Raw genomic sequence first — 25,357 nt, forward strand, 5'->3', positions numbered from 1 at the left:
CAAAAGAAGTATAAATTATCTCCTGACGGACTCTTAGTAGATTGCTGAAGTTGTTCAAATTTGGGCCACAGGAAAGACCTGTACCATATAATGGGATGCTTCCTAGCCTTCAATGGTAAGATATCCAAAGCAGGGACTTTGATTGGGCTTAAAGAGATCTTTTATAGAATGAGATAAAAACCCATTAAAATCCAGGGATGATGCCATAGGAAGTCTCAACCAAGTTTGAGTGTTTTTAATAACTTTCCCAATATACAATAATGAGTACAAATTGTACCTGCAGTATGTGTTTTGCAGAAAATTAGAACCCAAAGTTGTTTGTTAAACACTATCGTTCAAAGCTGGTCTGCATAATTGTCTTTAATAGTCCTCTCTGCCCCCTCTCCCGCCTGCGCAGAATGGCTGAAGCCAGATGGTTCCAGGGAGGGCAGAGAAAACAGCCCCTTCCACATCGGAGCATGTGGGGAGCTCCACTTCGCAAGGCAATGAACCCCTGCCTGGGGTCCTTCTATTTCCAGCTATGTCTTCCACCTGAAGGAGTCCAAATTCATTTCCTGCCATTGGAATCGTTTTTGCACACACCTCTCCTGTTTGCATCCCATTGTTTAGATGTGTTGGCCAGCCACGTGGTCCAGGAGCTGTGCTTAACCTCAGCCAGGACTGGTTTCTGGACTAAGCAATTGCCCAGGGGGACCTGTGGGGACTGAGCTCAACTGTGGAGGAAGCACAGGCAGCCTCGGCAGGGTCTGCTGCTTGCTGGGCCTCCCGCCAGGAGACCGTGCATGGCATGGAGGGTCTCCAGTGGGAGACCTGACTTCCTTGGCAGGAGGAGTGGGGTGGTGAGTCCATCTTGCAAAGGAAGGGAAGAAAAAGCCGTGAATGTTTATTTCCAGGAGGCAGAGCGATTACAGTGGTGGTGCTGGACCAACTGTGTCCACGCATCAAACATATGCACAACTGAACAAAGCGTGAAGACACACGTAAAGGTGCATAGGCCCTTGCCATAGGAGAAGCTTCCAACTTGTCATCCTTCCTTTTTGTTCCTGGGGGAAGTCTACACTTAAATTGTTTTTAAACATACAGTTCCATTTTGGAGGTTGGTCAGAAAAAAGCTAATATCCCATGAAGATTTCTGCATTCATTCAACAAACTTACTGAGATCCTTCCATGTGCCAGTCCCTAGCTTTGCCACTGGAGACGTGATAGTGGACAAGACCCGCCAGCCCCAGGGCTCATGACACCCGCTCGCCAGCAGAGAGGAGCAGGCACAGTGTACAGAGTTTGCTAGAGGCTCCAGGCAGAGACTGGTGGCCCCAGAACCCTGCCTGAAGCCCTTTCTCCACCTTCAAGCCCCATCCAGTCTCACTCTCTCTCCTGGGCCAACAGAGATCATGACCCTGAAGCCACATGGGAGTGCGCAGAATTCCACCCAACAGCTCTGTGGAAGTTTGGGAAGTCCAAGGCCAACAGGGCTGGCCCACTTCCAAAGCTGCCCAGTTGGCCAGCTCAGAAGACATGAATCCAGGAAGATAGGCTATTTTCAGGTTGCTGCTGATGAGCTGACGCCAATTCAGCAGGAGGGAGAGAAGGCTGAATATGCAATGCGGCGAGACTGCAAATCAGGTTGGATGAGGGGCATGGAGTTGAAGACTATGCCCCCGACACCACCACCATTCATGCTAAGCAAATGACAGCTCAGCTGGTCAAATAACGAATGTGGGAGTTTTCAGGTTTGGTTTGAGTACTGAATTCTTTTATTTTTTTCAAATCTGTCTGTCTATCTATCTATATATCTGTCTATCCATACTGGTCAGAGTTAACAAAGCTTTGCAACCTCTTTAAGTCTTTAAATGCCTTTGCTAGATCCTCAGCTGAGGATAGAATGTTCTAGAACGTGCGCACTGCCGCCCCCCCCCCCCATAGTTGGCTCTGTTCTTATCATGCACATCTGAGCTCACACATCCTTTCTCACAACAGCCCTCTGTGCCCACCCTGTCTGAGGATGACACCCCAGCCCTTCTCTGTCCCAACACCTTACTTTCTTTTTTGTAGAATATACCATGGGGGCAACATTTTGTCATTGATCCTTTTACAGTCATGCTTCTTTCCTGTGAAGGCAGAGGGCATGTCTGCCTTGGTCAAGGATAAAGCCTTGCGTCCTAGCACACAGCTGGCTCACCTTAGGTTCTATGTCCTGACTGAGTGGATGAATGAATGAATAGAGACTCACTCTAACCTCAACCTTATGTGACCTAACCTCGGCCTTTGCACAAGTCCAAGAGCACCTACAATCAGAACTGGACAGAGTTGGAAGAGTCCCTGACTACCACTGAGAAGTTGAAGGTTTAGAAACCACCAAGAAAAAGCCACCCATGGCTGGGCATGGTGGCTCATGCCAATAATCCCAGCACTCTGGGAGGCCAAGGTGGGCAGACTATTTAAAGTCAGGAGTTTGCGACCAGCCTGACCAACATGTTGAAACCCTGTCTCTACTAAAGATACAAAAATCAGCTGGGTGTGGTGGTGGGTGCCTGTAGTCCCAGCTACTCAAGAGGCCAAGGCAGGAGAATCACTTGAACCCGAGGTTGCAGTGTGCTGAGATAGTGCCATTGCACTCCAGCCTGGGCAACAGAGCAAGACTCTGTCAAAAAAGAAAGAAAGAAAAAAAGAAGAGACAAGAAAAAGTCAACCACGCCACCAACTCTTTCAGTCTAAATGTCCATGGTGATCACCCCAGGCTCGGACCACCCATCGTGGCCCAACTGCTGGATACTAGGAGACACGATGATTCCCTTTAGAACTTAACTGACCATCACTGCTCATCGGAGACCCTAGGGTTTCAGAGGGCCCAGCCAGCTCCCCAGGAGACACTTCCAGAATAATTGTCCCCAGCCCTTGAATAAACCTTGGAGAAGCCTGCATGGAGGGCTTACTGGGAGGCAGGACCATGGCAGACAGTCAGCTGAGAATCCTCTGTGATTCTGTGATTCCTCGAGCAGGTGCAGCTGAGGTCACTGCAATGGGGCAGTTGTAACTGATGCCTGCTGCTCGACTTAGAGCAAGAAAGGGAAGCACGAGTTCCTGGAAAGAGTATGGGGTAATTGGTGTGCTGTCTCTGCGCCAAAACAGCCGAGGCAGGACAAGCTGGCCCCAGGCCCGGCCTGGGACTCACAAAACCTGGGTCGGCCCCAATTTCTCCAGCCGTGACACTTCGCCCATCCAGAATGCGTTTATTCCTTACCTTAGCCATTCAGTCAGTATTCACCAGGGACCTTCCATGTACATGCCCTCGAGGGCCCGTGGATTTCAGGGGCTAGTGTGAGCGAGTCCACAAGTAACAGGGGAGCAATGAAAGGTCCCTTCGAGGCTGAATGCAAAGCTGGGAAAAAGAGAAACCATCGCAGCTTTGGTGTCTAGGGGTGTGTGTGTGTGTGTGTGTTTGTGTGTGTGCGAGCGCACACACATTAACTATGTCTGTATTGAGGTAAGGGTGGGGAGTCCCTAACTTGAAGCCCTCTAGAAATGTACACAAATGCCTACACTGGGAAACTAAGGCATCATTTATCCTACTGTTAAAGGATTGAATCTAACTGCAGACATAAGAGCTCATGGGGCTGGAGAAATTAGAGCTGCCTGCAAATGACAAGACCTGCTGGAAGGGGCGGGACACAGAGGTTTACACCTGTAATCCCAGCATTTTGGGAGGCTGAGCCCAGGAGTTTGAGACCAGCCTAAGCAACATGGCAAAGCCCATCTCTACTAAAATAATATTTTAAAAATTAGCCGGTCAAGGTGGTGTGTGTGCCTATAGTCCCAGCTACTTGGGAGGCTGAGATGGGAGGATCACTTGAGCCTGGGGAAGTTGAGGCTGCAATGAGCTATGATCCATACCACCACACTTCCGCCTGGGCGATGAGAGTGAGAACTTGTCTCAGAAAACAAAAAGAATTTAAAAGATAAATTTTTAAAATTCCAACTAAAAGACCTGCTGGAAGGTCTTATTACCCCTTTCCCAAGCCCACCAGGGAGTGAGCCCTCCCTTTCAGACCATCTGCTCCCTCGCAGGCCCCACAGGGAATATCCATCAGTGTCCGTCCCTGGAGGGGCCTCCTGCCACAGCCCACCCCAACCCCGCTGCCAGAGCACTTTAGCCCACATGCCCCATTCACCCTTCACTCAGCACTGCGTGGCCCAGGAGCAGAAGCCAAATTATTTGCTTGGGCTGATGTCCAGAAGAGGTTTTTCTAGGTGCTTCCAGGATTTTTGTATAGTTTCACATCTTATGTATAAGTCTTTAATCCACGTTGAGCTAATCCCAATAATGGGTATACATGGACATAAAGATGGAGATAATGGACCCTGGGGACTCCAAAAGCAGGGAGGGAGCAGGGGAGGGTACAAACTACCTATAGAGTACAATGTTTGCTATTTGTGATGGGTTCACTAGAGGCCCAATCCCCAGCATGACAATATACCCATGTGACAAACATGCATAGGTACCCCCTGAATCTAAAATTTTATAAAAGGAAACCAGGGGCCAGCAGAGGACAGGCCATGATCCTGGGCTTCAGGCAATTAGGCAGCCAGGACTATGAATAACCTTCGAAAGCACTCATGGAAACAGCTCACCTGGGCAGGAAAACCCTTAGCACAATTTAAAGCAAGTAAACAAACTACTGAACAGTGAGAACAGCTTGCCTCGACCTTCGGCTCATTGCCCTAGCCTGAAACCTATAAGGAAGAGGATCGATAAACCCTGGCTTATTGATGGAAGGAACCAATGAATGCATAATTTACCTAACTCTGCAAAGGAAGCCAGATGGCCTCACCGAGGCTGGACAGCGAAAGGCCACTGGAAACTCCTGTTGTCTGCAGCACCATCCCTCTCAACGTAGAAACATGGCAACATTCTCCCCAGCCTCGATCTTTTCTGAGCACAGGGTCATGGTCAGGCACCTCGAGGACTCAACCGGACAGTCAATATTGATGAAGAACTAAGCTAGACTCTTGGCGGCCATGGCACTCTTCACCACGGTATGGTAAATCCTGGACTGCGCCTCTGAACACAGGTAGAGGCCGCCGGTGAAGTCTTCCAAACATTACAGGTTTTCTTCTTAAGCAATGCAATTTCATGCTCAGCAAATGAAACCCACCACTGGGTGCACAGATTATCAAAATATATTCTGTCTCATCACTGTCATCATTGCAGGTACCGTGAGCCATTCAGCTGCCTTTGATGGTGCTAATGGTTATTTTGATTTTGCATTTCTGCCTTGAAGACTATTTCCTGTGATATCAATGACAAAAGTTTTCACTTAACTCTTCCAATAGAGAACCTAATTGTATCTTTCACTCAAAATGAAATTTAAAACTATCAGGACACCAGAAATGCCAGCTGCTATGAGTCTAAATAAATTTTACACAAAAACACAGTTTCATTTTGCTAGCACAGAAAAAAAAAAGTAATCTTATGAATAGTCTAAAAAAATATAGATCTTGCCAGTAAGTTGTATGCTTTTTCCTTATACCACGAAAAAGAATCGTTGGAAAATAAAATGACTTTCAAAATAACCATTTCCACTGGATTTTTAAAAATCAAGTATTGTTGTCTAGCCAAGCACAACTAACATATTCCCTTTTTTATAGATGTGGGTGAAGCTGCTCCCTTGAAAGCCTTGCAGGAGTCCCTGACCTCCAAGTTGCTATGTAGGATCTAAGACTTCGGTACACAGCAAGGGGTGGGGGGCTCTAAACACCACTGTGGGTGTTACTCAAAATCATCTCATAACATGCATTTCTAGTAGCAGGTAGACCCCGTCCCTGGAGGCTCACGTGACCTTCAGCCTGTCCCTGAAGCCCACCTTGCTTTCTTATGCTGAGGGTAAACAGTAATTAAGACAACTTCACCTAGAATACAATGGCTTCTTATTAAATACTAGTTTTCCAATTGTTGTAGCTCAAACTGTTGAACTAAGGTTGTTATAAGCATAATGCACTCCTGTTCTGAAATACAGAACACCAGACTACTGAACCTTTTCAGGGTCATTAAACAGCTGTAAACATTATTACAAAAATAAACCAGAGATTTCATGCTTACATTTTGGCCTAGAGCTTGCTATGCTGAGCAAGTGCATTTTTTTCATCTCTTACAATCAACGCTGGTGACATTTGGGCATCCAAACAAATTACATCACAAACATTACCGGGGTGGGCAGGATACTGAGTGGTTTATTTGCCAGATGATTAATAGATGAACAGGAGGGCAGCGCGGGTGACCTGTTCCGTTTTGACTGATGTGCAGACAACGCTATGAGACAGGGCCAGAAATAGTTAAATCCTTGCTGAATTTATGAACGAAAATACCGTATTCAAATCAGGCTGTGGAGGATGAAAACTGTAACCAACAGAGTCAAGTTGCAGACTGTGGTCAAACACCCAAAGGGATAGAACATTGGCCAAAGTCAAGACCCTCACTGCCTTGAGTAGTGAGCAGGACTTGGCTGAGCTGCTTTAGTACATGGTCCCATGGAGCCCCAGGCAGCTTCCATGCTGGTGGGACAAGAGTTGGATAATTTGAGACAAGAAAGAGGAATAATGAGTGTCTTCTCCCTGGAAACTTTGGATGACTTCAAAATTCTCAAAGACATGACCATTTTTGCTTTGGGTTTGGCAAAAAAAAAAAAAAAAAATTCTCAAAGGCAAACAGCCTCCATCACCGTGGCTTTTGGAGTCTCCATTGAAACTGTAGCCCAGAAATGAAGATAGATAATGAGCACAACCACCTTGATGGAAAAGAAAAATGACCACAAAGGGCTCTCCTGTGATTTTCTCAGAGTAGAGAAGACTTCTGGTCTGGATCCCTGGATCACCTTCTGCCCATACCACACAAAGCCAGGAAAGTAGGTGCTGGGCATGGAATGAGGACAAGTTCACATAGGGTAGTTATTAGGACTATGGACTGTCCTCTCAATAAAAAGCAACAGCGTTCATCAGCAAGAGCATCACCATCATCACCATCATCATCACCATCATCACCACCATCAGCAATATCATCACCATTGCCATCACCAGCATCAGCATCACCACCATCACCATCATCATCACCAACATCACCATCATCATCACCAACATCACCATCATCATCACCAGAACTACCATCATCATCATCACCACTATCACCATCACCAGCAGCAGCAGCAGCAGCATCACCACCACCATCAACACCACCATCAGCAATATCATCACCATCACCATCACCAGCATCAGCATCGCCACCATCACCATCATCATCACCAATATCACCATCTTCATTACCAGAATTATCACCATCATCATCATCACCACTATCACCATCACCACCACCAGCAGCAGCAGCAGCATCACCACCACCATCATCACCAACATCACCATCATCATCACCAGCATTATCACCATCATCATCACTACTACTACCATCGCCACCAGCATCAGCAGCAGCATCAGCATCACCACCACCATCATCACCACCATCATCATCAGCATCATCACCAGCATCAGCATCACCATCATCAGCGTCATCACCAGCATCATCAGAATCATCACCACCATCAGCATCATCACCACCATCACCACCATCACCATGATCAGCATCATCACCACCCTCATCATCATCATCATCATCACCATCATCTCTATCACTATCATCAGCATCATCATTATCATTACCATCACCATCACCACTATCATCACCTTCACCCTCATCATCACCACCACCATCATTATCATTATCATCACCATCACCACCATCGTCACTATCATGGCCATCACCATCACTATGTACATTAACAGGATCCTCATCTTCATCATCTTTCTCCTCATCATCAAAATACCACCTGCCAACACTGCTGGGTACATCACGATTATTATCTCATGGTAGCCTTATACAACCTTAGATGATCGGTGCTATGTTATTCCAGTATAAAAGATGAGGAAAGAGGGGCTCAGAAAGTTAAAAGAGGCAGACATGCCAGCGGCCAGGCTGGCTTTTTGCAACACATTTATTCTTGCTGGGCTGGATAACAACAGTCAGAAGCCAGCTCAGTTATTTGCGAAGTGCCTGGAAAGAACGAAGCCACACCCATGGGCAAGCTCTGAGGAAGCCAAGGAGCAAAGGGGACACAAAGACATGAGCCAGGAAGTGAAAACATGTGGGTCAGACATGGCAGGCATTGCAGATGCAGAAATGTAGCAGGTCTGTTACGCATTAACTGGTAGACCAGAGGGTTACCCCCAAAAAATTATCTTTAGGTTCCTCTGTTTTCCTTTTATTTTTTGAGGTGGAGTTTCGCTCTTGTTACCCAGGCTGGAGTACAGTGGCACCATCTCGGCTCACCGCAACCTCCGCCTCCTGGGTTCAAGCAATTCTTCTGCCTCAGCCTCCTGAGTAGCTGGGACTACAGGCGTGTGCCACCATGCCCAGCTAATTTTTGTATTTTTAGTAGAGACGGGATTTCACCATGTTGACCAGGATGGTCTTGATCTCTTGACCTCGTGATCTACCCGCCTCGGCCTCCCAAAGTGCTGGGATTATAAGCGTGAGCCACCGCGTCCAGCCTCTTCTGTTTTCTTAATATCTAGAAGGGCTGACACATTATTCCACATTCTCCTGTAGAGTCAGGTGACTTATTCCCCCAATTAGACTGCAGTCATGGAAAGAGAATGATGGCTGAGGTCCCACTGATATGAATACAATTGGCTACTCTCCCTCGAGCATCGGTGTGACCTTGGGCCCCTGCCAGAGCCTCAGTTTCTTTCTCTCTCTAATAAACTGATAGACTGTCCCATTCACTTCGAGGAATTTTGACAGGGCATGTGGGGTTGTGGGAGAGAAAATGAGGCATTCTCTACCTGTGCAGTAACTCATCTTCGATGCTGGCTGCAGCAGTGAGCACAGCTGTTTAGATCCAGAAGCCACCTTAATCTGGCAGCAGAGGACATGCTGAGAGGGGAAGGACATGACCAAGGCATGGAAAAAAATGCTGGTTAAAAAAATGCTCCTGTTATCAGTCTTATCAGAGGATCTATGTAGCGGGACTGGCATCTTTCGATAACATTTTGTAATGCCTACATGCAGCAAGACATGGGGACATCTAGAGATCTACAAGCAAGACCAGGCTTTCGCCTTGAAAAGCTGACTCAGGGAGGAAGAGAGGGATGGACTCATGAAGCTCGGGTCACCTGCTGAATCGGAGAGAGCGTCAGCATGCTGGGCGCAGTGGGATGGGAGTGCGGGAGAGAGACAGTATGGGAGGTGGTGGTGGGAGGAGGGACAGGCCTTGGCTGGGCCCCCAGGAGGTCACCAGGTCACATGGGGTAGTTGTTAGGACTATGGACAATCCTCCCAATAAAAAAGCAACAATCCTCATCACCATCATCATCATCATTACCATCACCGTCGTCAACACCATCGTCACCACCACATGTGCCCGAAGGACCAGCATATGCGAAATGTAGATGGAGTTTGGAAAGCTCTGGAGACAGAGGGGAGGTATGGCAGAGGCATGGGCTGGTGCAGACTTGAAAGTCAGTCTGAGCAGAATGGAGTGTATATGTGGGCAAAACACTGGCTCAAGAAGCTCTTAGCAAAGGAGGGACATAACATGCACGCCTCACATTGCCAGAGAGCCTCATCCATCCTACCAGGTTCCTATAAGAAACATGTCAATAGCTGAGCCCCACAGAGCCTCCCCTAGGACAGCCACCAACTATAGGGCTGACACGGCCATGTCTTCGGAAAACTTACAAGAGAACACCTTCAAAACTGTACCCACCCTCTGTCTATGCGCAGCTGGAAAAGGCAGCGTTCTATCCAATGTGAGTCAGAGAAGGCGAAAAACCAATAAACGGTGAAAATAAACTCCTGGACCACAAACCAAACATCGCAAGGTCAAAGCTCTTATGGTGTGAGGGCTCCCCGTGCATGAGAAAGAAGAGGGTAGAGTTTGGAAAAAGGCATCGGTCTCCACTTGCCCTCTTTGTTACGGTGAAAAAGTAGAAGCAGAAACTTTCCCCACATCTCCCGACAGCCCAGCCCCACCTCACCATAGCTGTGAGCCCAACTCCACACTCCATGCTCTATGCTGACTTCAGGTGCTCCAGGAAGTCTTCCTGGGTTTGACCCAGGCTGGAGGTGATCCTGCTTCCTCAGAATGGAAGCTTGGTGAGAGTAGGTGGGTTACCAGCCCCCTGTCTGTAGCTCATAGAGAACCTCAGCCTATGGAAAGTCTCTAAGTACCCTGGTCCTCTAAGCTTATGATCAATCATGGTGCAGGAGAGCTGTCACGTCCATGGACTGCAGTTTGGGAATGGCAACCCAGGCCTCACACCCCAGCATCTAGGTCATGAAGTGAGCCTCCCATTTCACCCAGATGGGATGACTTGGGAAGGAGATAGCCCCCTAATTCTCTGTAATGGATTTTTATTTGAACTGTGTCCACCCCATCAAGGAAAGTAACAAGAACCCCAGAACCTCCCCCCATATCATATATATATATATAATGCAAAACTGAAAAAGATACCAGCAGTTGTCAGGAGTGTATTGATTCCTCTCACTGGCTTTCCTGCTCCCTTTTTAAAGCAGGCTTGGTCATAGCAGGAAGTTGGGTATTTAATCCCCTATTAACCCGCCTCGGCTCCCTGCGCCTGCCTCAGCGCCCAGCCCCTGGCCTGGGAACCAGAGGCCCTGACCTCCGCGGGACCCCTCCCTAGGGCAGCAGCGGCCAGGGAGCAGACACCAGGCTACACCCCCCACTCCTTCACCCCTGACTAAAGCCGTTACGTCTGAGCACTTACAGACTATGATATCGTGTCGAACAGTTTATTTTCATCTCACAGAGGCCTCAGATTTGATTCGGTGCAAAAGTAAATATAATGTAAAACGCATATACGCAAGAGTGATCAAAGGGGTCTTAATTTTGAAATATTTATAGAAGTCGGCCCAGGGAGATTCGTCCACAGGGGCACCTGTCGAAGACATAAGCTCAGATACACATCATCCCGTTAAGTATGCAGGATCATTACTGAGCAGAAAACCCAGGCACTCCGTCGGGTCCCCTGCTGCCTGCAATTTCTGGGCTGAGGCTAACAGATGGAGGCTGGCCAGGGCTGGGCTGGGCCCTTGGTTCTTTTTGGCCTGGAGGTCCCCGGTTCAGCATCCCTAGCTCCTGCACAGGTAACAAGGCTTTCGTGGCCTCCGCCTGGCTGGCCTCCTGGGAGAGGAGGGAAGACTGACTCAAGACCCCCTCAACGCAGGTGCTGGTGCAGCCAGCTGCAGGAGGCCCAGCTCATGGGCCCAGGACTTCTGGGAGCTGCTGTCTCAGATGTGGGGGTGCTGCTGCCATAGATGGATTCTTGGGACAAAGACCAATTTTGCAGCATGATCAGGAAAGAAGGGGGTTAAAGACTGACTTGAGGATGGAGAACCCTCCAGTTCATCTTTCAAAACCTATTTTGGTAAAGGACTCCCATGGGCAGGGGAGGTGGCTCACGCCTATAATCGCAGCATTCTGGGAGGCCGAGGATGGTGGATCACTTGAGGTCAGGAGTTCGAGGCCAGCCTGTCCAATATGGTGAAACCCCAACTCTACTAACAAATTATCCAGGTACGGTGGCATGTGCCTGTAGTCCCAGCTATTTAGGAGGCTGAGACAGGAGAACTGATTGAACTGGGGAGGAAGAGATTTGAGGTCAATTCGAGACCAGACTGCCCACTATGGTGAAACCCCATCTCTACTAAAAAATTATTCAGGCTTGGTGGCACACGCCTGTAGTCCCAGCTATTTAGGAGGCTGAGACAGGAGAATTGCTTGAACTGGGGAGGTGGAGACTGCAGTGAGCCGAGATCACCCCAGTGTACGTTAGCCTGGGTGACAGAACAAGACTCCATCTCAAAAAAATAAAAATAAAAGAAATAAGAGAAAAAGGACTCCCTTTTCTCAGGGAGCAGAGAGGGACAGCTCGGTGCCCTTTTGTGCATATAATTTCCCCTGTTGGGAACATCTACTCTGCAACCCCTGCTTGCCCCTGGGCCTAGTAATCTTGGGGACATTAAATACCACTTCTTCCAGGAAGCCCTCCTTGATGCGTCAGGTCCATGTCCAGAGCCCTTCCATCTATCTCCATGGTATTTTGGCCTCACCCCAAACACTGTCTTCTACATTGGGTTAGTTTGTTTATACCTGTCCAAAGCCCCATGAGGGCCACACCATGGCCACTGGCTTCACCAGGGTCCCCCAGCACCTGACACAGAGCCAGGCACAGGGGAGAAACTTGAACATTTGCTAAGTGACAGAATAGAAAAACAAGCAAATAAATAAACAATTAAATGAGGGAAGAAATGAATGAATGAATGAATGAACAAGTTGCAGGCTCCCAGCATAACATCTATCCTTGAGGAGAAAGGTCGTCGCCGGGGTTGGGGGGGTGGGGGGGTTGGAGGATGACTCAGACAACATGAACAGCCCTGCCCACAGCTCATGGAGGCACAGCCAGGCGAGAAGTTTGGTCACTAGAGCTTTACTTCAATGTCACCCCAGAAAACTTAGAAGAAAACAGCTCTTCTACACAGCCACTCCCAATCCCCTCCCAAACCCTTAAAGCAACCCCTATAAAGAGCTAACCCCACTCTGTCTCTTAGTGGATTTCACAGCGCGTGCCTTATCACCCTTTACCCTTACCCAGGACCTCCTGGGGCCCACAGGCAACCCAAACCCAACGCTTTGCAGATAACAAGTATGCTACAAATTCTGGTGGAATTAATTTGGATTCCAAGCCCCTCAATGTGTCTTTTTCAACCTCCACTCTCCTATTGACTACCCTGCTTCTTTCAGTATTCTCATACTTGCTTATGCAAATATTCATTCATTCATTCATTCAGTAAGCCCTTCTGACTCTACTGCACACCAGGCATGGTGCCTGGCTCTGCAGAGAGAATCTCAAACACCCTGCCCTCCTGAAGCTCATCATCTAAACGACAGACAGATTTGAAACATCCACCCAAAGAGACGGTTCATCTGTTTCTTTAGTGCCTGGGGCAGAGGAGGCCCTTGGGATGAGCTGCCGATGCGGGGTGACACCGCCACTGCCTTCCCTAGAGTTGTTCTTGCAGACAATACCCTCCACTCTGAACCTCTGCTGACGCCTCTCTCCCTGATCTCAGCTCGCTTCACCCCAAAATCTAGTCTTTGCATAGCATCAGGAAGAAGATGGCCAACTGGAACCAAATGGGATGGCCTCAGGGGCAGCTAAGGCGTCCTCTCTGTGATGACAACACATCCACAGGGCAACATTCCCAAGTGCCTAGAGCAGATCGTCATGCTAGCAGGTGCTCAGGAAGTGCTGACTGAATGAATGACTCCTCTCCCCAGTCCAGGTGCGCTGACCTGCTCTCCCAGCGAGCCCCAGGGTGAGGACCCAAGACGCCTGGCCTCCCCAACACTACGTCGGTGGGCCTGGATCCTCCCTCTGTAGCCTCCTCCACTCCCTTAAACCATACCTGCATGCTCATCCAGGTAACCATGTGGCCTCATGTGTCCTGACCTCTCTCTGAGTCGTGCTTCCCATGTGTTAGACAAGGAGGCTGGCCAGGCTGGGCCCTGACCTCAGCCCTTCCATCTGTCCCCCTGTGGGTGCCTCTGAGGCCCACCTGACAGGGAGGGATCCCATAGCCAAACCCGGATCCTGAATCACCACCCTTCTGCAGTTGAACTTCGCTGATGCTGAATAAAGGCAAATATTCTAAAATGAAGCAATTAACATTTCTCTCTGCACAAGGGATAAAACGCCATTCATGAGCTGGTCCGGGACCCTCACTGCACCACCCATCTGATGTTGGACATGCTGTACTTTCTCACTGGGGTCTTGACATCAATGTCTTCCCCCACCCCACTTCCAGGTGCCACGAGTTATGTCCTAAGGAGAGGCCTTCGGGGAACCTCAAGGCATTCTGTAACTTCGGTAGCTCAGCGTGAAAGTATCACTCACCCAAGCTGTAAGCAGCATGCAGCAGCCACTGTGGTCCACCGCAGGGCAGCCACTGTGGTCCACCTCAGGACAGCCACTGCTACTCTTTGGGCTCCTCGAGGAGTCTCTTTACTGGGACTCTGGGTGACAAAGGAAAACCCTCTGCTGCTTCCAGAAGGTGTACAGTATCTTACTCCAAAATAGCTGAGCTCTGAGGAGCACCTCGTCAGCTCTATGTCTGTGCTATGGTGGCAACGCTAAGGTACCTGGGAAGATGAGTGAGGTCACTGCTAGGAACTGCCCTGCAAAGGCTGTGTCTGTTCCCACCTCCCCTCCTCCTTCCCCTGTCACCATCTGCATGTCAGAGCTGCCAGGCCTCCATCAGGCCTGCAATAGCCTTCAGTCCTGCTCAGAGCCACCTGTTCCAAAGCCTCATGGAAGTCTGGCACTCATAGGCATATGTGGTAGGCAAGGGGTTAATAACTTTACCTTTTGTATTTTTAAAAGCACTTGCAGTTAATAAGGAAAAGTCAAACAGCCCCATGAGAAACCTGGACAAAAAGCATGTGAGCAGGGAATTCATGGAAGAAACAGAATTTGGCCACAAACATGTCACCCCTAACCAGAAAGCAAGAAGACTCAAATCAACACATTAGCAAGGTTCCATTTTTAAATAATTATATTACAGATTGCACCAGGACTTCGTGCGAACCCTGAATTTCCTCCATTGGCTCATGGCACACCCAAGACAAAACCAGGAAGGAGGTCAAGTGGCCTTGTTGCAACTGTAACTTCCCTTCGAAAGTCAGAAGCCCTGAGCCACTCCACAGGATGCTTGAACACCGCTGACTGTCACTTCGAGGAAGCCGGGCTAGGAAACTGGGCATTCTGGAAAGCTAATATACCTGAGACCAAAAAGAACGGAAAAGGGCCTCGTGCTAGAAGACCAAGGTGTATGCTTTCTATGCGACCCCGAGAATCCTAGTAAAACCCATCCAGCAGTCCTGCCAAGAAAGCCAACGGGCCGGGATACATCTAGAGCCAACCAACAAGCTCACATTGACGAGGGGTGGAACCCCAAGCCCGGGGTCATGCTTTTTCCACTTGCTCTCCCCTAGGCCCATGGGATAACTCCATTGAAGTGCAAAGGTCGAAGATCAAAAGTCGCTGTTTTCTCCATGGTGAAACTACCCAGATTCATGCCGAAGGTTTCTACCAAAGAGCCACCGCCGCATGCCACCTAATCGCTCTTCCCATCACTCCCCATAGACTCCTCAACTACTTGGCAAGCTCCTCTGCATCCCACGAATGAGAGCTGTCCATCCCTTCCGCACAGATGTGTTCCTTGAGGAAGGGGACAATGGTACAGAGGATGGCAGAGCAGGAAATATCTCTGAGATCATCTAGCTCCTAGACACTTCATCTGATGTCCCCATTTTACACATAGGCAAATGGAGGCCAGACGGTAGGGGGTGACTCACCTACAGTTCCACAGCAAATTAGCAGATATGTGTCTGTGTCTTACTTTGCTTGGTTACCTCACTCAAGAAATTTAATAGGCATTAGATATCCATGTTGGATGCATGTTGGATGGATGGATGGATGGGCAGATAGATGAGTGGGTGGACTAAAGAGGAAATAATACACACAGAGACGAACAGGTACAGAGTCCCACCAACAAATTATTGAATGCTCTTGCCTCTACCCTCTAAGTTGTCAAACAGAGGTTCAGAAGCTATGAAAGGACTTCCATAATATACCTTACCCCCGCCAGACCCCACACTTACCTATCAGACAATATAAAATTAGGCTCATTGATTACATCATGCCCTGTGTATATGAACCAACCTTGGGGTCCTTAACATCAGGAAGCACGTCTCCCTGTTGGCCTACCCAGGCCTCTGCAACCCAGGGCGTGACGTGGATGCTCATTAACTGCAGATGTTTGCATCTCTGCCACCCTAGGGGATGCAAACTCTCTGCTGGAAGCCCCTGAAGGGTGGCTGGAGGCTGCAGCCTGTGCACTCAGGACTGAGGACATTCAGGGTGGAGATTTCCCCAAGACTTTTCTCATAAAGAAAGCAAGAAGAAGAGAGATGGAATAAGGATCAAAGACATCCCCCACGTATAAAACACACTTCAGGAGGCAGGAGAGAGCATTTCCATGTGCTCCTTCATGTGTTTGATTTGCATCAAATTACATCAGGTTGATGTGATGTAACGTGACATCCCCCACCCATGAAATGCATAAATCAAGGCACCCCATAAATTTAAAGGAATAGAGCTCTTTTCCAGAAGTGGCTAATTACTCATAAACAGCAGATATTTTATTGCCATTAAAGTCAGTAGCAGGTTTTTAATAGCCAGAGCATTTTGTAACTCAAGATTTTCATAATCCAGGCCTGGGGAAGTCAAGCATTACCTGTTTGTAAGTTCCTCGGGGGTTGCAGAGATCCTGCCAAGGTTGACCACCTCTGGGGAGGCTCCCACAGCCGTGCCCAACTGGGGTGTGCTACCAGTTCTGACCCACTGCTGCTCTGCCGGGAGGGGAACCCTGAAAACACCACTCCACGCTGAGGGTTCCTAGTGGGGTCTAGGACTTCCTGCACTCTCACTCACACCTATTAATCAGGTCCAGACTCCGCAGCCAACTGCAGATGCCCGCGTGGACACCCACATCCTTGCACCCATGCCCACCACACTCTCTACATGGGAGGACGGACCCCTCTTCCTACTCAGTCCTGCAGCTTGGATGAGATGCAGCCAGCTCCCTGTTTCTGACTGTGGAATCAATATGAGCCAATCAGAATGTTCCAACCCCCAGTCTCAGTGATTGGTTCAAGGATCATCATGTGACCTATTCCAGGCCAATGAGAGTGATAACGAGGGCCTGTCAGGGAGCTACAAGGATGGTTCAGACACTCTCAGTGAGGTCTGGAGCTGTGGCAGCTGTTTTGCTACCAAGAAGAGCCTAAGTGACTGGTAGTGAGGTTACACAGCACTGGGGGACATGGCCAGTGCTGAGGAGGTGGAGGAGGAGAGATGTCAGATGTTTGGTGACATTTGAGCTCCTGGATCAAGTAGCAGCTGAGGCTGAACTATTTACATACTTCACACTGACAGAGTCAATACGGGTTTCCTGGTGGTTTAAGTTGGTTTGGATTAAATTTTCAATCACTCGAAACCAAAGGAGTCCTGGCTGATAAACCTGCCCTCTGTTCCAGACACCCCCTGGGGTTCTCCGCTACTCCTCTGCCCTTCCAGCCTTCATCCCGCCCATAATCACACCAAGGCACTCCCACCTTTTTTTGTCAATATGTTTTTGGGGAACAAGTGGTGTTTGGTTACATAATAAGTTATTTAGCGGTGAATTCCGAGATTTTGGTGAAACCATCACCAGAACAGTGTACACTGCACCCAAGGTGTACGCTTTTATCCTTCACCACCCCCACTCTTTCCCTCGAGTCCCCAAACTCCACTGTATCATTCTTATGCCTTTGCATCCTCACCATCTTTATTTTCTTCTACTTAACTCGTATAAATCTTGACTATCCTAAGCCCAGACTGCTCCATGCCCACCCCCGGGGTCCTGAGCCACAGACTGGCTTGGGATCTTCCAGAAGCGTCAGGTAGGAAGCAGAAGGTGACAGGTTGAGGCTTCTCCTGTGTGCCCTGGACAGAATGGGCACTCCACCATGGTCACCAAGAACGCGTTTCTCACCCCACCCAGCTGCCTTCTAGCCACTTGCCAAGGGGTCTGGAATCCCACCGATGGGTCTTTCCCCAGTGCTTTCCTTATCTGTGTTACGGCGAGGTGGTTTTTTTCTGTTAGGCATCATGTTTCAGTCTTCCGGAAGGAAGGCCGTGTGGATTTCATAAGCTGCCTCTCAGAAGAAAGCCTTGCATGCCCTTTTACTCCTTTTGCATCCATCCTCTCCTCCCCATCCTCACCTTGGGTAACTTCTCAGATCTACAGCCAAACGTCACTGTCCCAGGCACGTCTCTCGGCCTCCCTAGCCCCCAGACATACCCCTGGTGCCCCGTTCAGATCCTTGTGTGCTCAGCAGGCTGTATAACCTGCGTTAAGAAGCCAGCCTGCTGTCCATGATGGGGGAGCCCCAGGGTGTTTGATGTCACTCAGGTTTGAGGTTCGCTCCCTGCACTCCCTCAGTCGGCCTTGCCCTGGAGGGAGGGATTCCTGGCCTCCTCTTCATTGTGCAATGAGCGCTATGACTATGACGCCCAGAGTGACCAGGCGCTCACCAAGTGCTCCCGCTCCAAGTCAAGGCGCCCCCTGCAGCTCGCCACGTGTGTGCCTCGGAAACTGCAGGAAGTGTCAGTGTATCTGGACACCTGGATTCAGGAACAGGGCACCCAGAGCAGGCGGAGAGTTAAAGAGAGACAGGAAAGGAGCTACTGCCAGGTCCTACAGCCAGCATCAGCTGAGCTGCACCGCGGCCACTCTAGCATACTCACGGCAAGCAGGGCCAGCCCAAGGCCCCCAGCAAAGCACCCGGGACTGCAGGCGCAGAGGGCACTGCCCAGACCCTGGGAAACTTGCCCCATGTCTTTTTTTCTAGACACCATGCTTGGCCCTGGCAGGGAGCCGGGGACTGCCCATGTCTGACCTCCCTGGAATCTCCATCATGTTACTACTTATCCACCCTCCCACCTGCCCCCACCTCCTTGCCGCCCTTCACAGCGACTGTTCCCAGGCCCCTTCCCCCACCACAGCTGCTGTCACTGCCAGCCTTGCTCCTGCCGAAACCCCCGGGAGGGTGCCCTGCCCTTACGTGCTCTTCGCACAGTCTGGGCAGGCCCTTGGCGGCTGGGAACAGATTCAGCAGACTGTGCAGAGCCTGTCATCTCACTCCAGAAGCCCAGCTGGCCAGGGACTGGCATGTGCAACCTCTGATCTATGGAATTGCTTGTTCACCCCAGCATCCTTGGACTCCACAGGTCCCAGTGCCCCGCGGTGACAGAGAAAGGGGATTTACCAATCCACTCATTCACTCCTTCATTCATTAAGAGCATAGAATAACCACTTGTTCCATTTCTGTCGCTCTCATTAGCCATAAACTCTGTGACAGCAGTGACAATGACTCCTATTATTATTCTATCCCTGTTGGCTACCTGAGTGCTGGGGGCACCCAGCAGATTTTTGTTGCTGTTGTTTAATACTAAATATTCCTAATAAAATATTTATTTAGTGGATGAAGAAATAAATGCAGACATGAATAGATGGATGGTGGATGGATGAATGGATCGATGGATATGTGGATGAGTGGGAGGAGGAAGGGAGGAAGGAGGAAAGTAAGGGGGAGAAAAAGAAAGGCTAAATAGATGGTTGGATGGATGGATGGATGGATGGACAGATGGAGGTGTGGATAGGCAGATGAAGGAAGGGATGGATAGGTAGTAGATGGATAGATGGTTGGTTGGACGGATGACTGAATGGATAGGTAGTTGGATGGATGTGTGTAGATGAGCAGATGAAGGGAGGGATGGGTGAGTGGGTAGACGGATGGAAGATGGATGGATGGATGGTTGGATGGATGGATGGTTGGGTGGACGGATAGATGGATGGTTAGATGAATGGATGTGTAGTTAGGCAGATGAATGGAGGGATAGGTGGGTGGTGGATGGATAGATGGATGAATGGATAAGTGAATGGGTGGGTAGAGAGAGGAAGAAAGGAAGAAAGTAGGGGAAAAAAGAGAAAGGCTAAATAGAAGAACAGAAGGATGAGTAGATGTGTGGATGGATGGATAGATGGAATGAGCAAATGACACCTTCTATGTGTTAGGCCTTATGAGGACTGTGGAGATAAGCCTGGACAAATTTCCTCTAGAAACGAAGCAGCTCTACACCTGATACCCAAACTGAGAGCAGGAAGAACACAGTAGGTGTCCCCACGGGCTATCCTCTTGCAGGGAGGTAGCAGGAGAATTCAGAGAAAGGAAAGAGGAAAATTCAGCATCCATTATAATATTCCTTGACATCTAGTAAACTTTTTCTTGGGCAGTAGGGCTCTGTTAGCTTAGGGAGATATCTTTAGTCCTTTCTAGGAAAATGAATGCTAAGGAACAGAGGAGCTACTCTAGCTGGAGATCCTTCTGATGCAGCTTCCTTGGGCCCGAATCCATTCTAAACCTCATAGCTCAATAGTCCTGTCTTCAGGAGTTTTTCTGTAGAGCCTCGTTTCCTAAAATCCTATCCTCTCCAGAAGCTAAGGGTCCCCTCACGTGTTTCAGAAAAGAAAACAAAGTAAAAATAGTCCAAAAGGGCCTTACAGATCTGCGCTCCCAGTTGCAGGCACCCGCATTCACCTTCCTGATGCTTTTTGCTATAGAGTTTGCTATAGCGTACTGCAATAAACCACCTTCACATTTTTTGTCATGTTTTTGTACCCCTGCTAATATTTTTTTAATTAATTCACTATTTTTTACTTTAATGCATTTAAAAGGAAACTATATCATTACCCTAAATGGAAATTTGTATCACTTGCTCTAAATTAAAGGTAATTATAAAAATAAATAAAATGAGAACAATGTTATTAAATTCTGGCTGAATGCTGCTCCCTGCAGCTGGCTCTGGCCTGGGGCCTGCTCCATGTACAGAGGGAGGCTGGCAGAGGTAGCAGGTGCTAAAGACACACTGGGGGCTGGAAGGGACTTCTCTCCTGGACATCCCAGGGAGCGTGGCAAGAGTCGGTCTCTTACCCTGTGACTTTGGTTATCTTACATGGGGTTCTCCATATCTTCTGAAGTTGCCAGGCCAGGGACAGTGGCTCGCACCTAAGATCCCAGCACTTGGGGAGGCCGAGATGGGAGGATCACTTGAACCCAGGATCATCTGAGATCAGCCTAGGCAACATGGTGAGACCCCCATCTCTACAGAAAATTTTAAAATTACCAGGCTTGGTGGCATGCCTGTAATCCCAGCTACTCAGGAGGCCAGGAATTGGGAGGCTACAGTGAGTCCTGATTATGCCACTGCCCTCCAGCCTGAGTGACCGAGTGAGACCCTGTCCCTAAACAGAAATTAAAAAAAAAAAAAAATGAAGTCACCCTGGGCACCACCAATGGCCGGCTTCTCCCTGGTCAGGACAGGCTACCACTCGAGTAATATTATAATGGATACTGAATTTTCCCCTTCCCTTTCTCTGAATTCTCCTGCCACCTCCCTGCAAGTGTATAGCCGTGTGTGTGCGGGGGGACCTACTTAGTTCTTCCTGCTCTCAGTTTGGGTATCAAGTCTTGACCCTCTTCCTTTAATCATCCAGGATCTCAGGCCACAGAGGATTAGGATCTTCTTAAGAAGTTCTGAATAAATGGGAATGGATGGAGTTTTCCTCCTCATTAAAGAAAAAAGCAATTTAAAAATCTACTGACCTCTCCCATCTCTGCACGCTGGGTCCTCAACATACCTATCCCTGACCTTCACTGCCTCCGAAGCCCAGAGGATCCTGTCTCTGTCAGGAGCCTGCTCCATTTTCAGGGAACACAGATGTCCCAGAGGGACAGCTGGTGACAGGTCCCTGCTTCCCTCAAAGCCATGGAAAAGGAGAGCCCTTTCTGCTGCACAACTTCAAACTCAGGGTGTGAGTGAAAGAGAATAGCAAAACCCACTGAAAAACACACACGTGCAAACCACACGTTCGTCTTAGGCAGGCTAAAGTTCTAGTCATACCCAGAACCTGGCCCAAATGGATGATTCACACCTTTTCCTCTAAGATAAAGACTCCGAAAATAGCACAACAGTTCTGAGGCTGGATCCTGAAAACCCACCTTGTTTTTCTCTTTCAAGAGAGGGATATTTCAAATATCAGTGAAATCTTTATAAGAACAACTAAATAGATGGGATTTAGCTTCACAACGAACCGCACTTTTTCTTCCCCTCAGAGGGCAAAAAAAAAGAATTTAGGATTTTTTTTGTAAAAAGATTTTGTTTTTCCTGATATTGCCTGAGCTGATGCTTCTGACGCTAGAGATTATCTGCGCGGCAGCCCGGTTTGTTGTAATTAACACACAAGTAGCAGCTCCACTTCCTAGTAATATATTTTTCTAAGACTTTGATGATGCTAAGAGATTTTGAATCCCACATTGCAGACTTTGAAGAAAATGCATTGGATAGAGACATCGTAGATGAAATTGAAAATAACTCAGGTTTAATATGCCTCCCCAGGAGGCTTCTGGAAAGAATGGGTTAAAGGTATTTGTACACACTGCACTGTGGATTGGGGTATAAGGAAGTTGGTCTTGCGGGACCTTCCAAGACGTAAGAGATGTGATCAGGCCTTCTTCTTTGGGGGTGTTTTGGCCCCTAAGTATCTTCTTTGGTCTCAAACATAAATGGCTTTCTTAAAGGATTTAATTAATTCTTAAATGTGCACAGTGCCCATGAGCACAAACATTAACTTGTTAAAAGCATTAAGCCAGATTCTGTTCTCAGCCACGCACAAGCAGTTCCCCGTGACATCCCTGGGAGTGTCACATGCAGGCTGGGTCCCCACAGATGCCCTGCACCTTTTCTGCCCAGCTCACAGCCTGCCCATGACTCCTGCAAGCACTGGGCTATGACTCATCCCAGGACCAGCTGCTACAATCTGGCCTCTCCTCCAGCCCCCAGAAGCAGCACCCGGGTGGGGACTCTGTCCCCTTCTGCTTTGCTGTCTTTCCTCTTCACTGAGATTCCCAGGCTGCTGATGGCTTCTCCATGCCTGGCAAGGACACCACGGAGCAGAGGACACGTTGGGAGTCCTGCCTGGATGAGGAGAGCCGTGGTGAGAGAAGCCTCATGCTGAAGCCTCCCCAGATGTGAGCACATCAGGAGACGGAGCATGCTGTCTTTTCTCGGACCCCATCCAACCCTCCTGCCCCTGCAGGTTCCTCACACTGTGGCCCATTTGCACATTCCACTCCCGTCTTATACACAGCCCAAGTTTCCCTTATTTTATCTGTCTGGGGTAGAATCCGATTTAAAACAGCAGAAACAACATTGATCGTTCATAAAATTAGCCATGCACACACACACATGTGAATATATGCACGTGTGTGTGTTTGTAATGATGATATGTGCTTCCAGTTACAGAGAAAGAGCATTCTTAGGAAGCACTGGGAGGAGTGAAAACTGGTATATTTTTTCTGAAAGCAGTTTGGCATTGTAGATCAAAAGGTTCAGAAATATTTATAAACTATTGCTCAGTTTTCCACTCCCAGAACAAACTTAGAATGCTATCAGCAATAAAGACAAAACTGTACTGAAATGCCATTCATAGTGAGAAAAAACACAGATGCTCCAAATGTTGACAAGTAGGGGAATGGTTACATTAAAGCCACTGAGGAGTGCTCTGCCTTCAACATCAGGCTTTCAAAAGACATTTCGGTGGATGGGAACATGCCCATGATAACATTTCAAGGAAAAGGTGAAGCTATGGTTACAGTCTCACCCCAGTTCTGAAAAAGAAAAGAACATATAGGCATAGAAAATAATGAAAGAAAAAAATCACAAAACGTTATTTCTGGGTGGTGGGACCAACGCTCTTCTGAATGCTATTGTGTATTCTCCAAATTAGTTCATGGACATGCACCGTTTCTCTAATCAGAAAAATACAGTTATTTCTGAAGGGAAAATTAAAATGAAAGAAAATCCATCCTCATTCAGCAGAGACCAATCTTCAACACTTAATTTTAAGAGAAAATTTTTGGTAACTGGCCACATATCTAGTCTGGACCAGAATTAAGTAAATAAGAGATAAAAATAATGATAACCATTAGAACAATTCAAGCATCTTAATTGCATAATTTGAAAGAAAATGACTCCCAGAGGTGATGGTTTAGTGATGGTGGCATGAAGGAAATGGGTGCCTCCCGAGATGGCACATCATCATAGATACCCCTTCCAACCCCACTCACAGGAGCCACCTCTGCCCATCCTTGCAGATCCCTAGGCAGAATGCCCAGGACACATGTAGACGTTCCAAAAACGTAACTGAAGTGAGTAAAGATGCTATTTCACATCTCATGAGGAAGGGCACACAAGTTTATTTTTTCCCCTGAGGTATTCGAAATTTTACAAAGAACCCTGGAAGTCTAACTAGTTCTGTTAAATGCAACCATTACTTACTAAGCATCTATCGTTTAGATTCAATGAAACAAAGAGCATTAAGTTAATTTCCTCTCATCCCTGCTGCCCTCACAGTGGGAATGAGTGAACGCGCTTCACCTGGGAGAGGCCCCCTTCTCCAAAGAGAAGAGAAGAAACGACACAGTCAGTAGGTCAGGGGCGCCTCCTTCATTTCAGAACCAGACACCAGGAATGCTCCATCAATGTCAAAAATGATGATGCAAGATTTAAAAATTGACCACAATAGGCCAGTGAACAAATCGACATGATCATTTTGATAGATGTCAAAATCCTCCAGCAAAATTGGGTATTTGTTTCTTATTTAAAAAAAAAAAACAACAAAAAACAAAAATAAGATCATGAAAATACACTTACATCAAAACAACCCACGCTGGGCATGGTGGCTCATGCCTGTACTCCCAAAACTGCGGGAGGCCAAGCAGGGAAGATTCCTTAAGCCCAAGAATTCGAGACCATAGCAAGCAACATAGCAAGACTTTGTCTCTTAAAAAAAAAAATGCTGGGCATAGTGATGTGCCACCTATTTGGGAGGCTGATGTGAGAGGATCATTTAATTCCAGGAGTTCAAGGCTGCAGTGAGCTATGATTGTGCCAATACAATCTAATCTGGGCAAGAGAGCAAGATCCTGTCTCAAAAACAAACAAACAACAACAAAAAAAATTCTACCCCCAAAACATGCCTTGTGATAAAACACCAGAGACATTTTCATCAAAATTAAAAACAAACTAAAGATGCAAAGATTCCCCAACACCACAATTCTTCACAATTGTTATGGAAGTTCTCGCTAATGCGAAGATAATTAAATAATAACTGTGAATATTAGAAATAAGAAAACCTTATCATTTCTTTCTAATGGTATGTTTGTATTTAGAGAATTCCACTAAATCTTAAAACCCAGAAAGTCAAGATTTAAATAAAATTTGCAGTGGATTGCATCAAGGGAGGGAGGGAGGGAGGGAGGGAAGGAAGGAAGGAAGGAAGGAAGGAAGGAAGGAAGGAAGGAAGGAAGGAAGGCAGGCAGGCAGGCAGGCAGGAGAGAGAAAGAAAGAGAGAGAGAAAGAGAGAGAGAAAGAAAGAAAGAAAGAAGAAAAAGGAAGGAAGGAGAGAGAGAGAGAGAAAAAGAAAGAAAGAAAGAAAGAAAGAGAGAGAGAGAGAAAGAAAGAAAGAAAAAGAAAGAAAGAAAGAGAAAGAAAGAAAGAAAGAAAGAAA

The 25,357-nt window shown here is 47.9% G+C and overlaps 1 protein-coding gene across 10 annotated transcripts in view; it reads right to left on the reverse strand.

The window, feature by feature from the left end:
* The window catches only part of ZNF536 (zinc finger protein 536), a 483,243-nt gene that overhangs the window by 260,844 nt on the left and 197,042 nt on the right, over window positions 1–25,357 (reverse strand). The window lies entirely within an intron of this gene.

Source organism: Sapajus apella, unplaced genomic scaffold (genome assembly GCF_009761245.1).
Source record: "Sapajus apella isolate SASKATOON/1434 unplaced genomic scaffold, GSC_monkey_1.0 scaffold68, whole genome shotgun sequence".
NCBI lineage: Eukaryota > Metazoa > Chordata > Mammalia > Primates > Cebidae > Sapajus > Sapajus apella.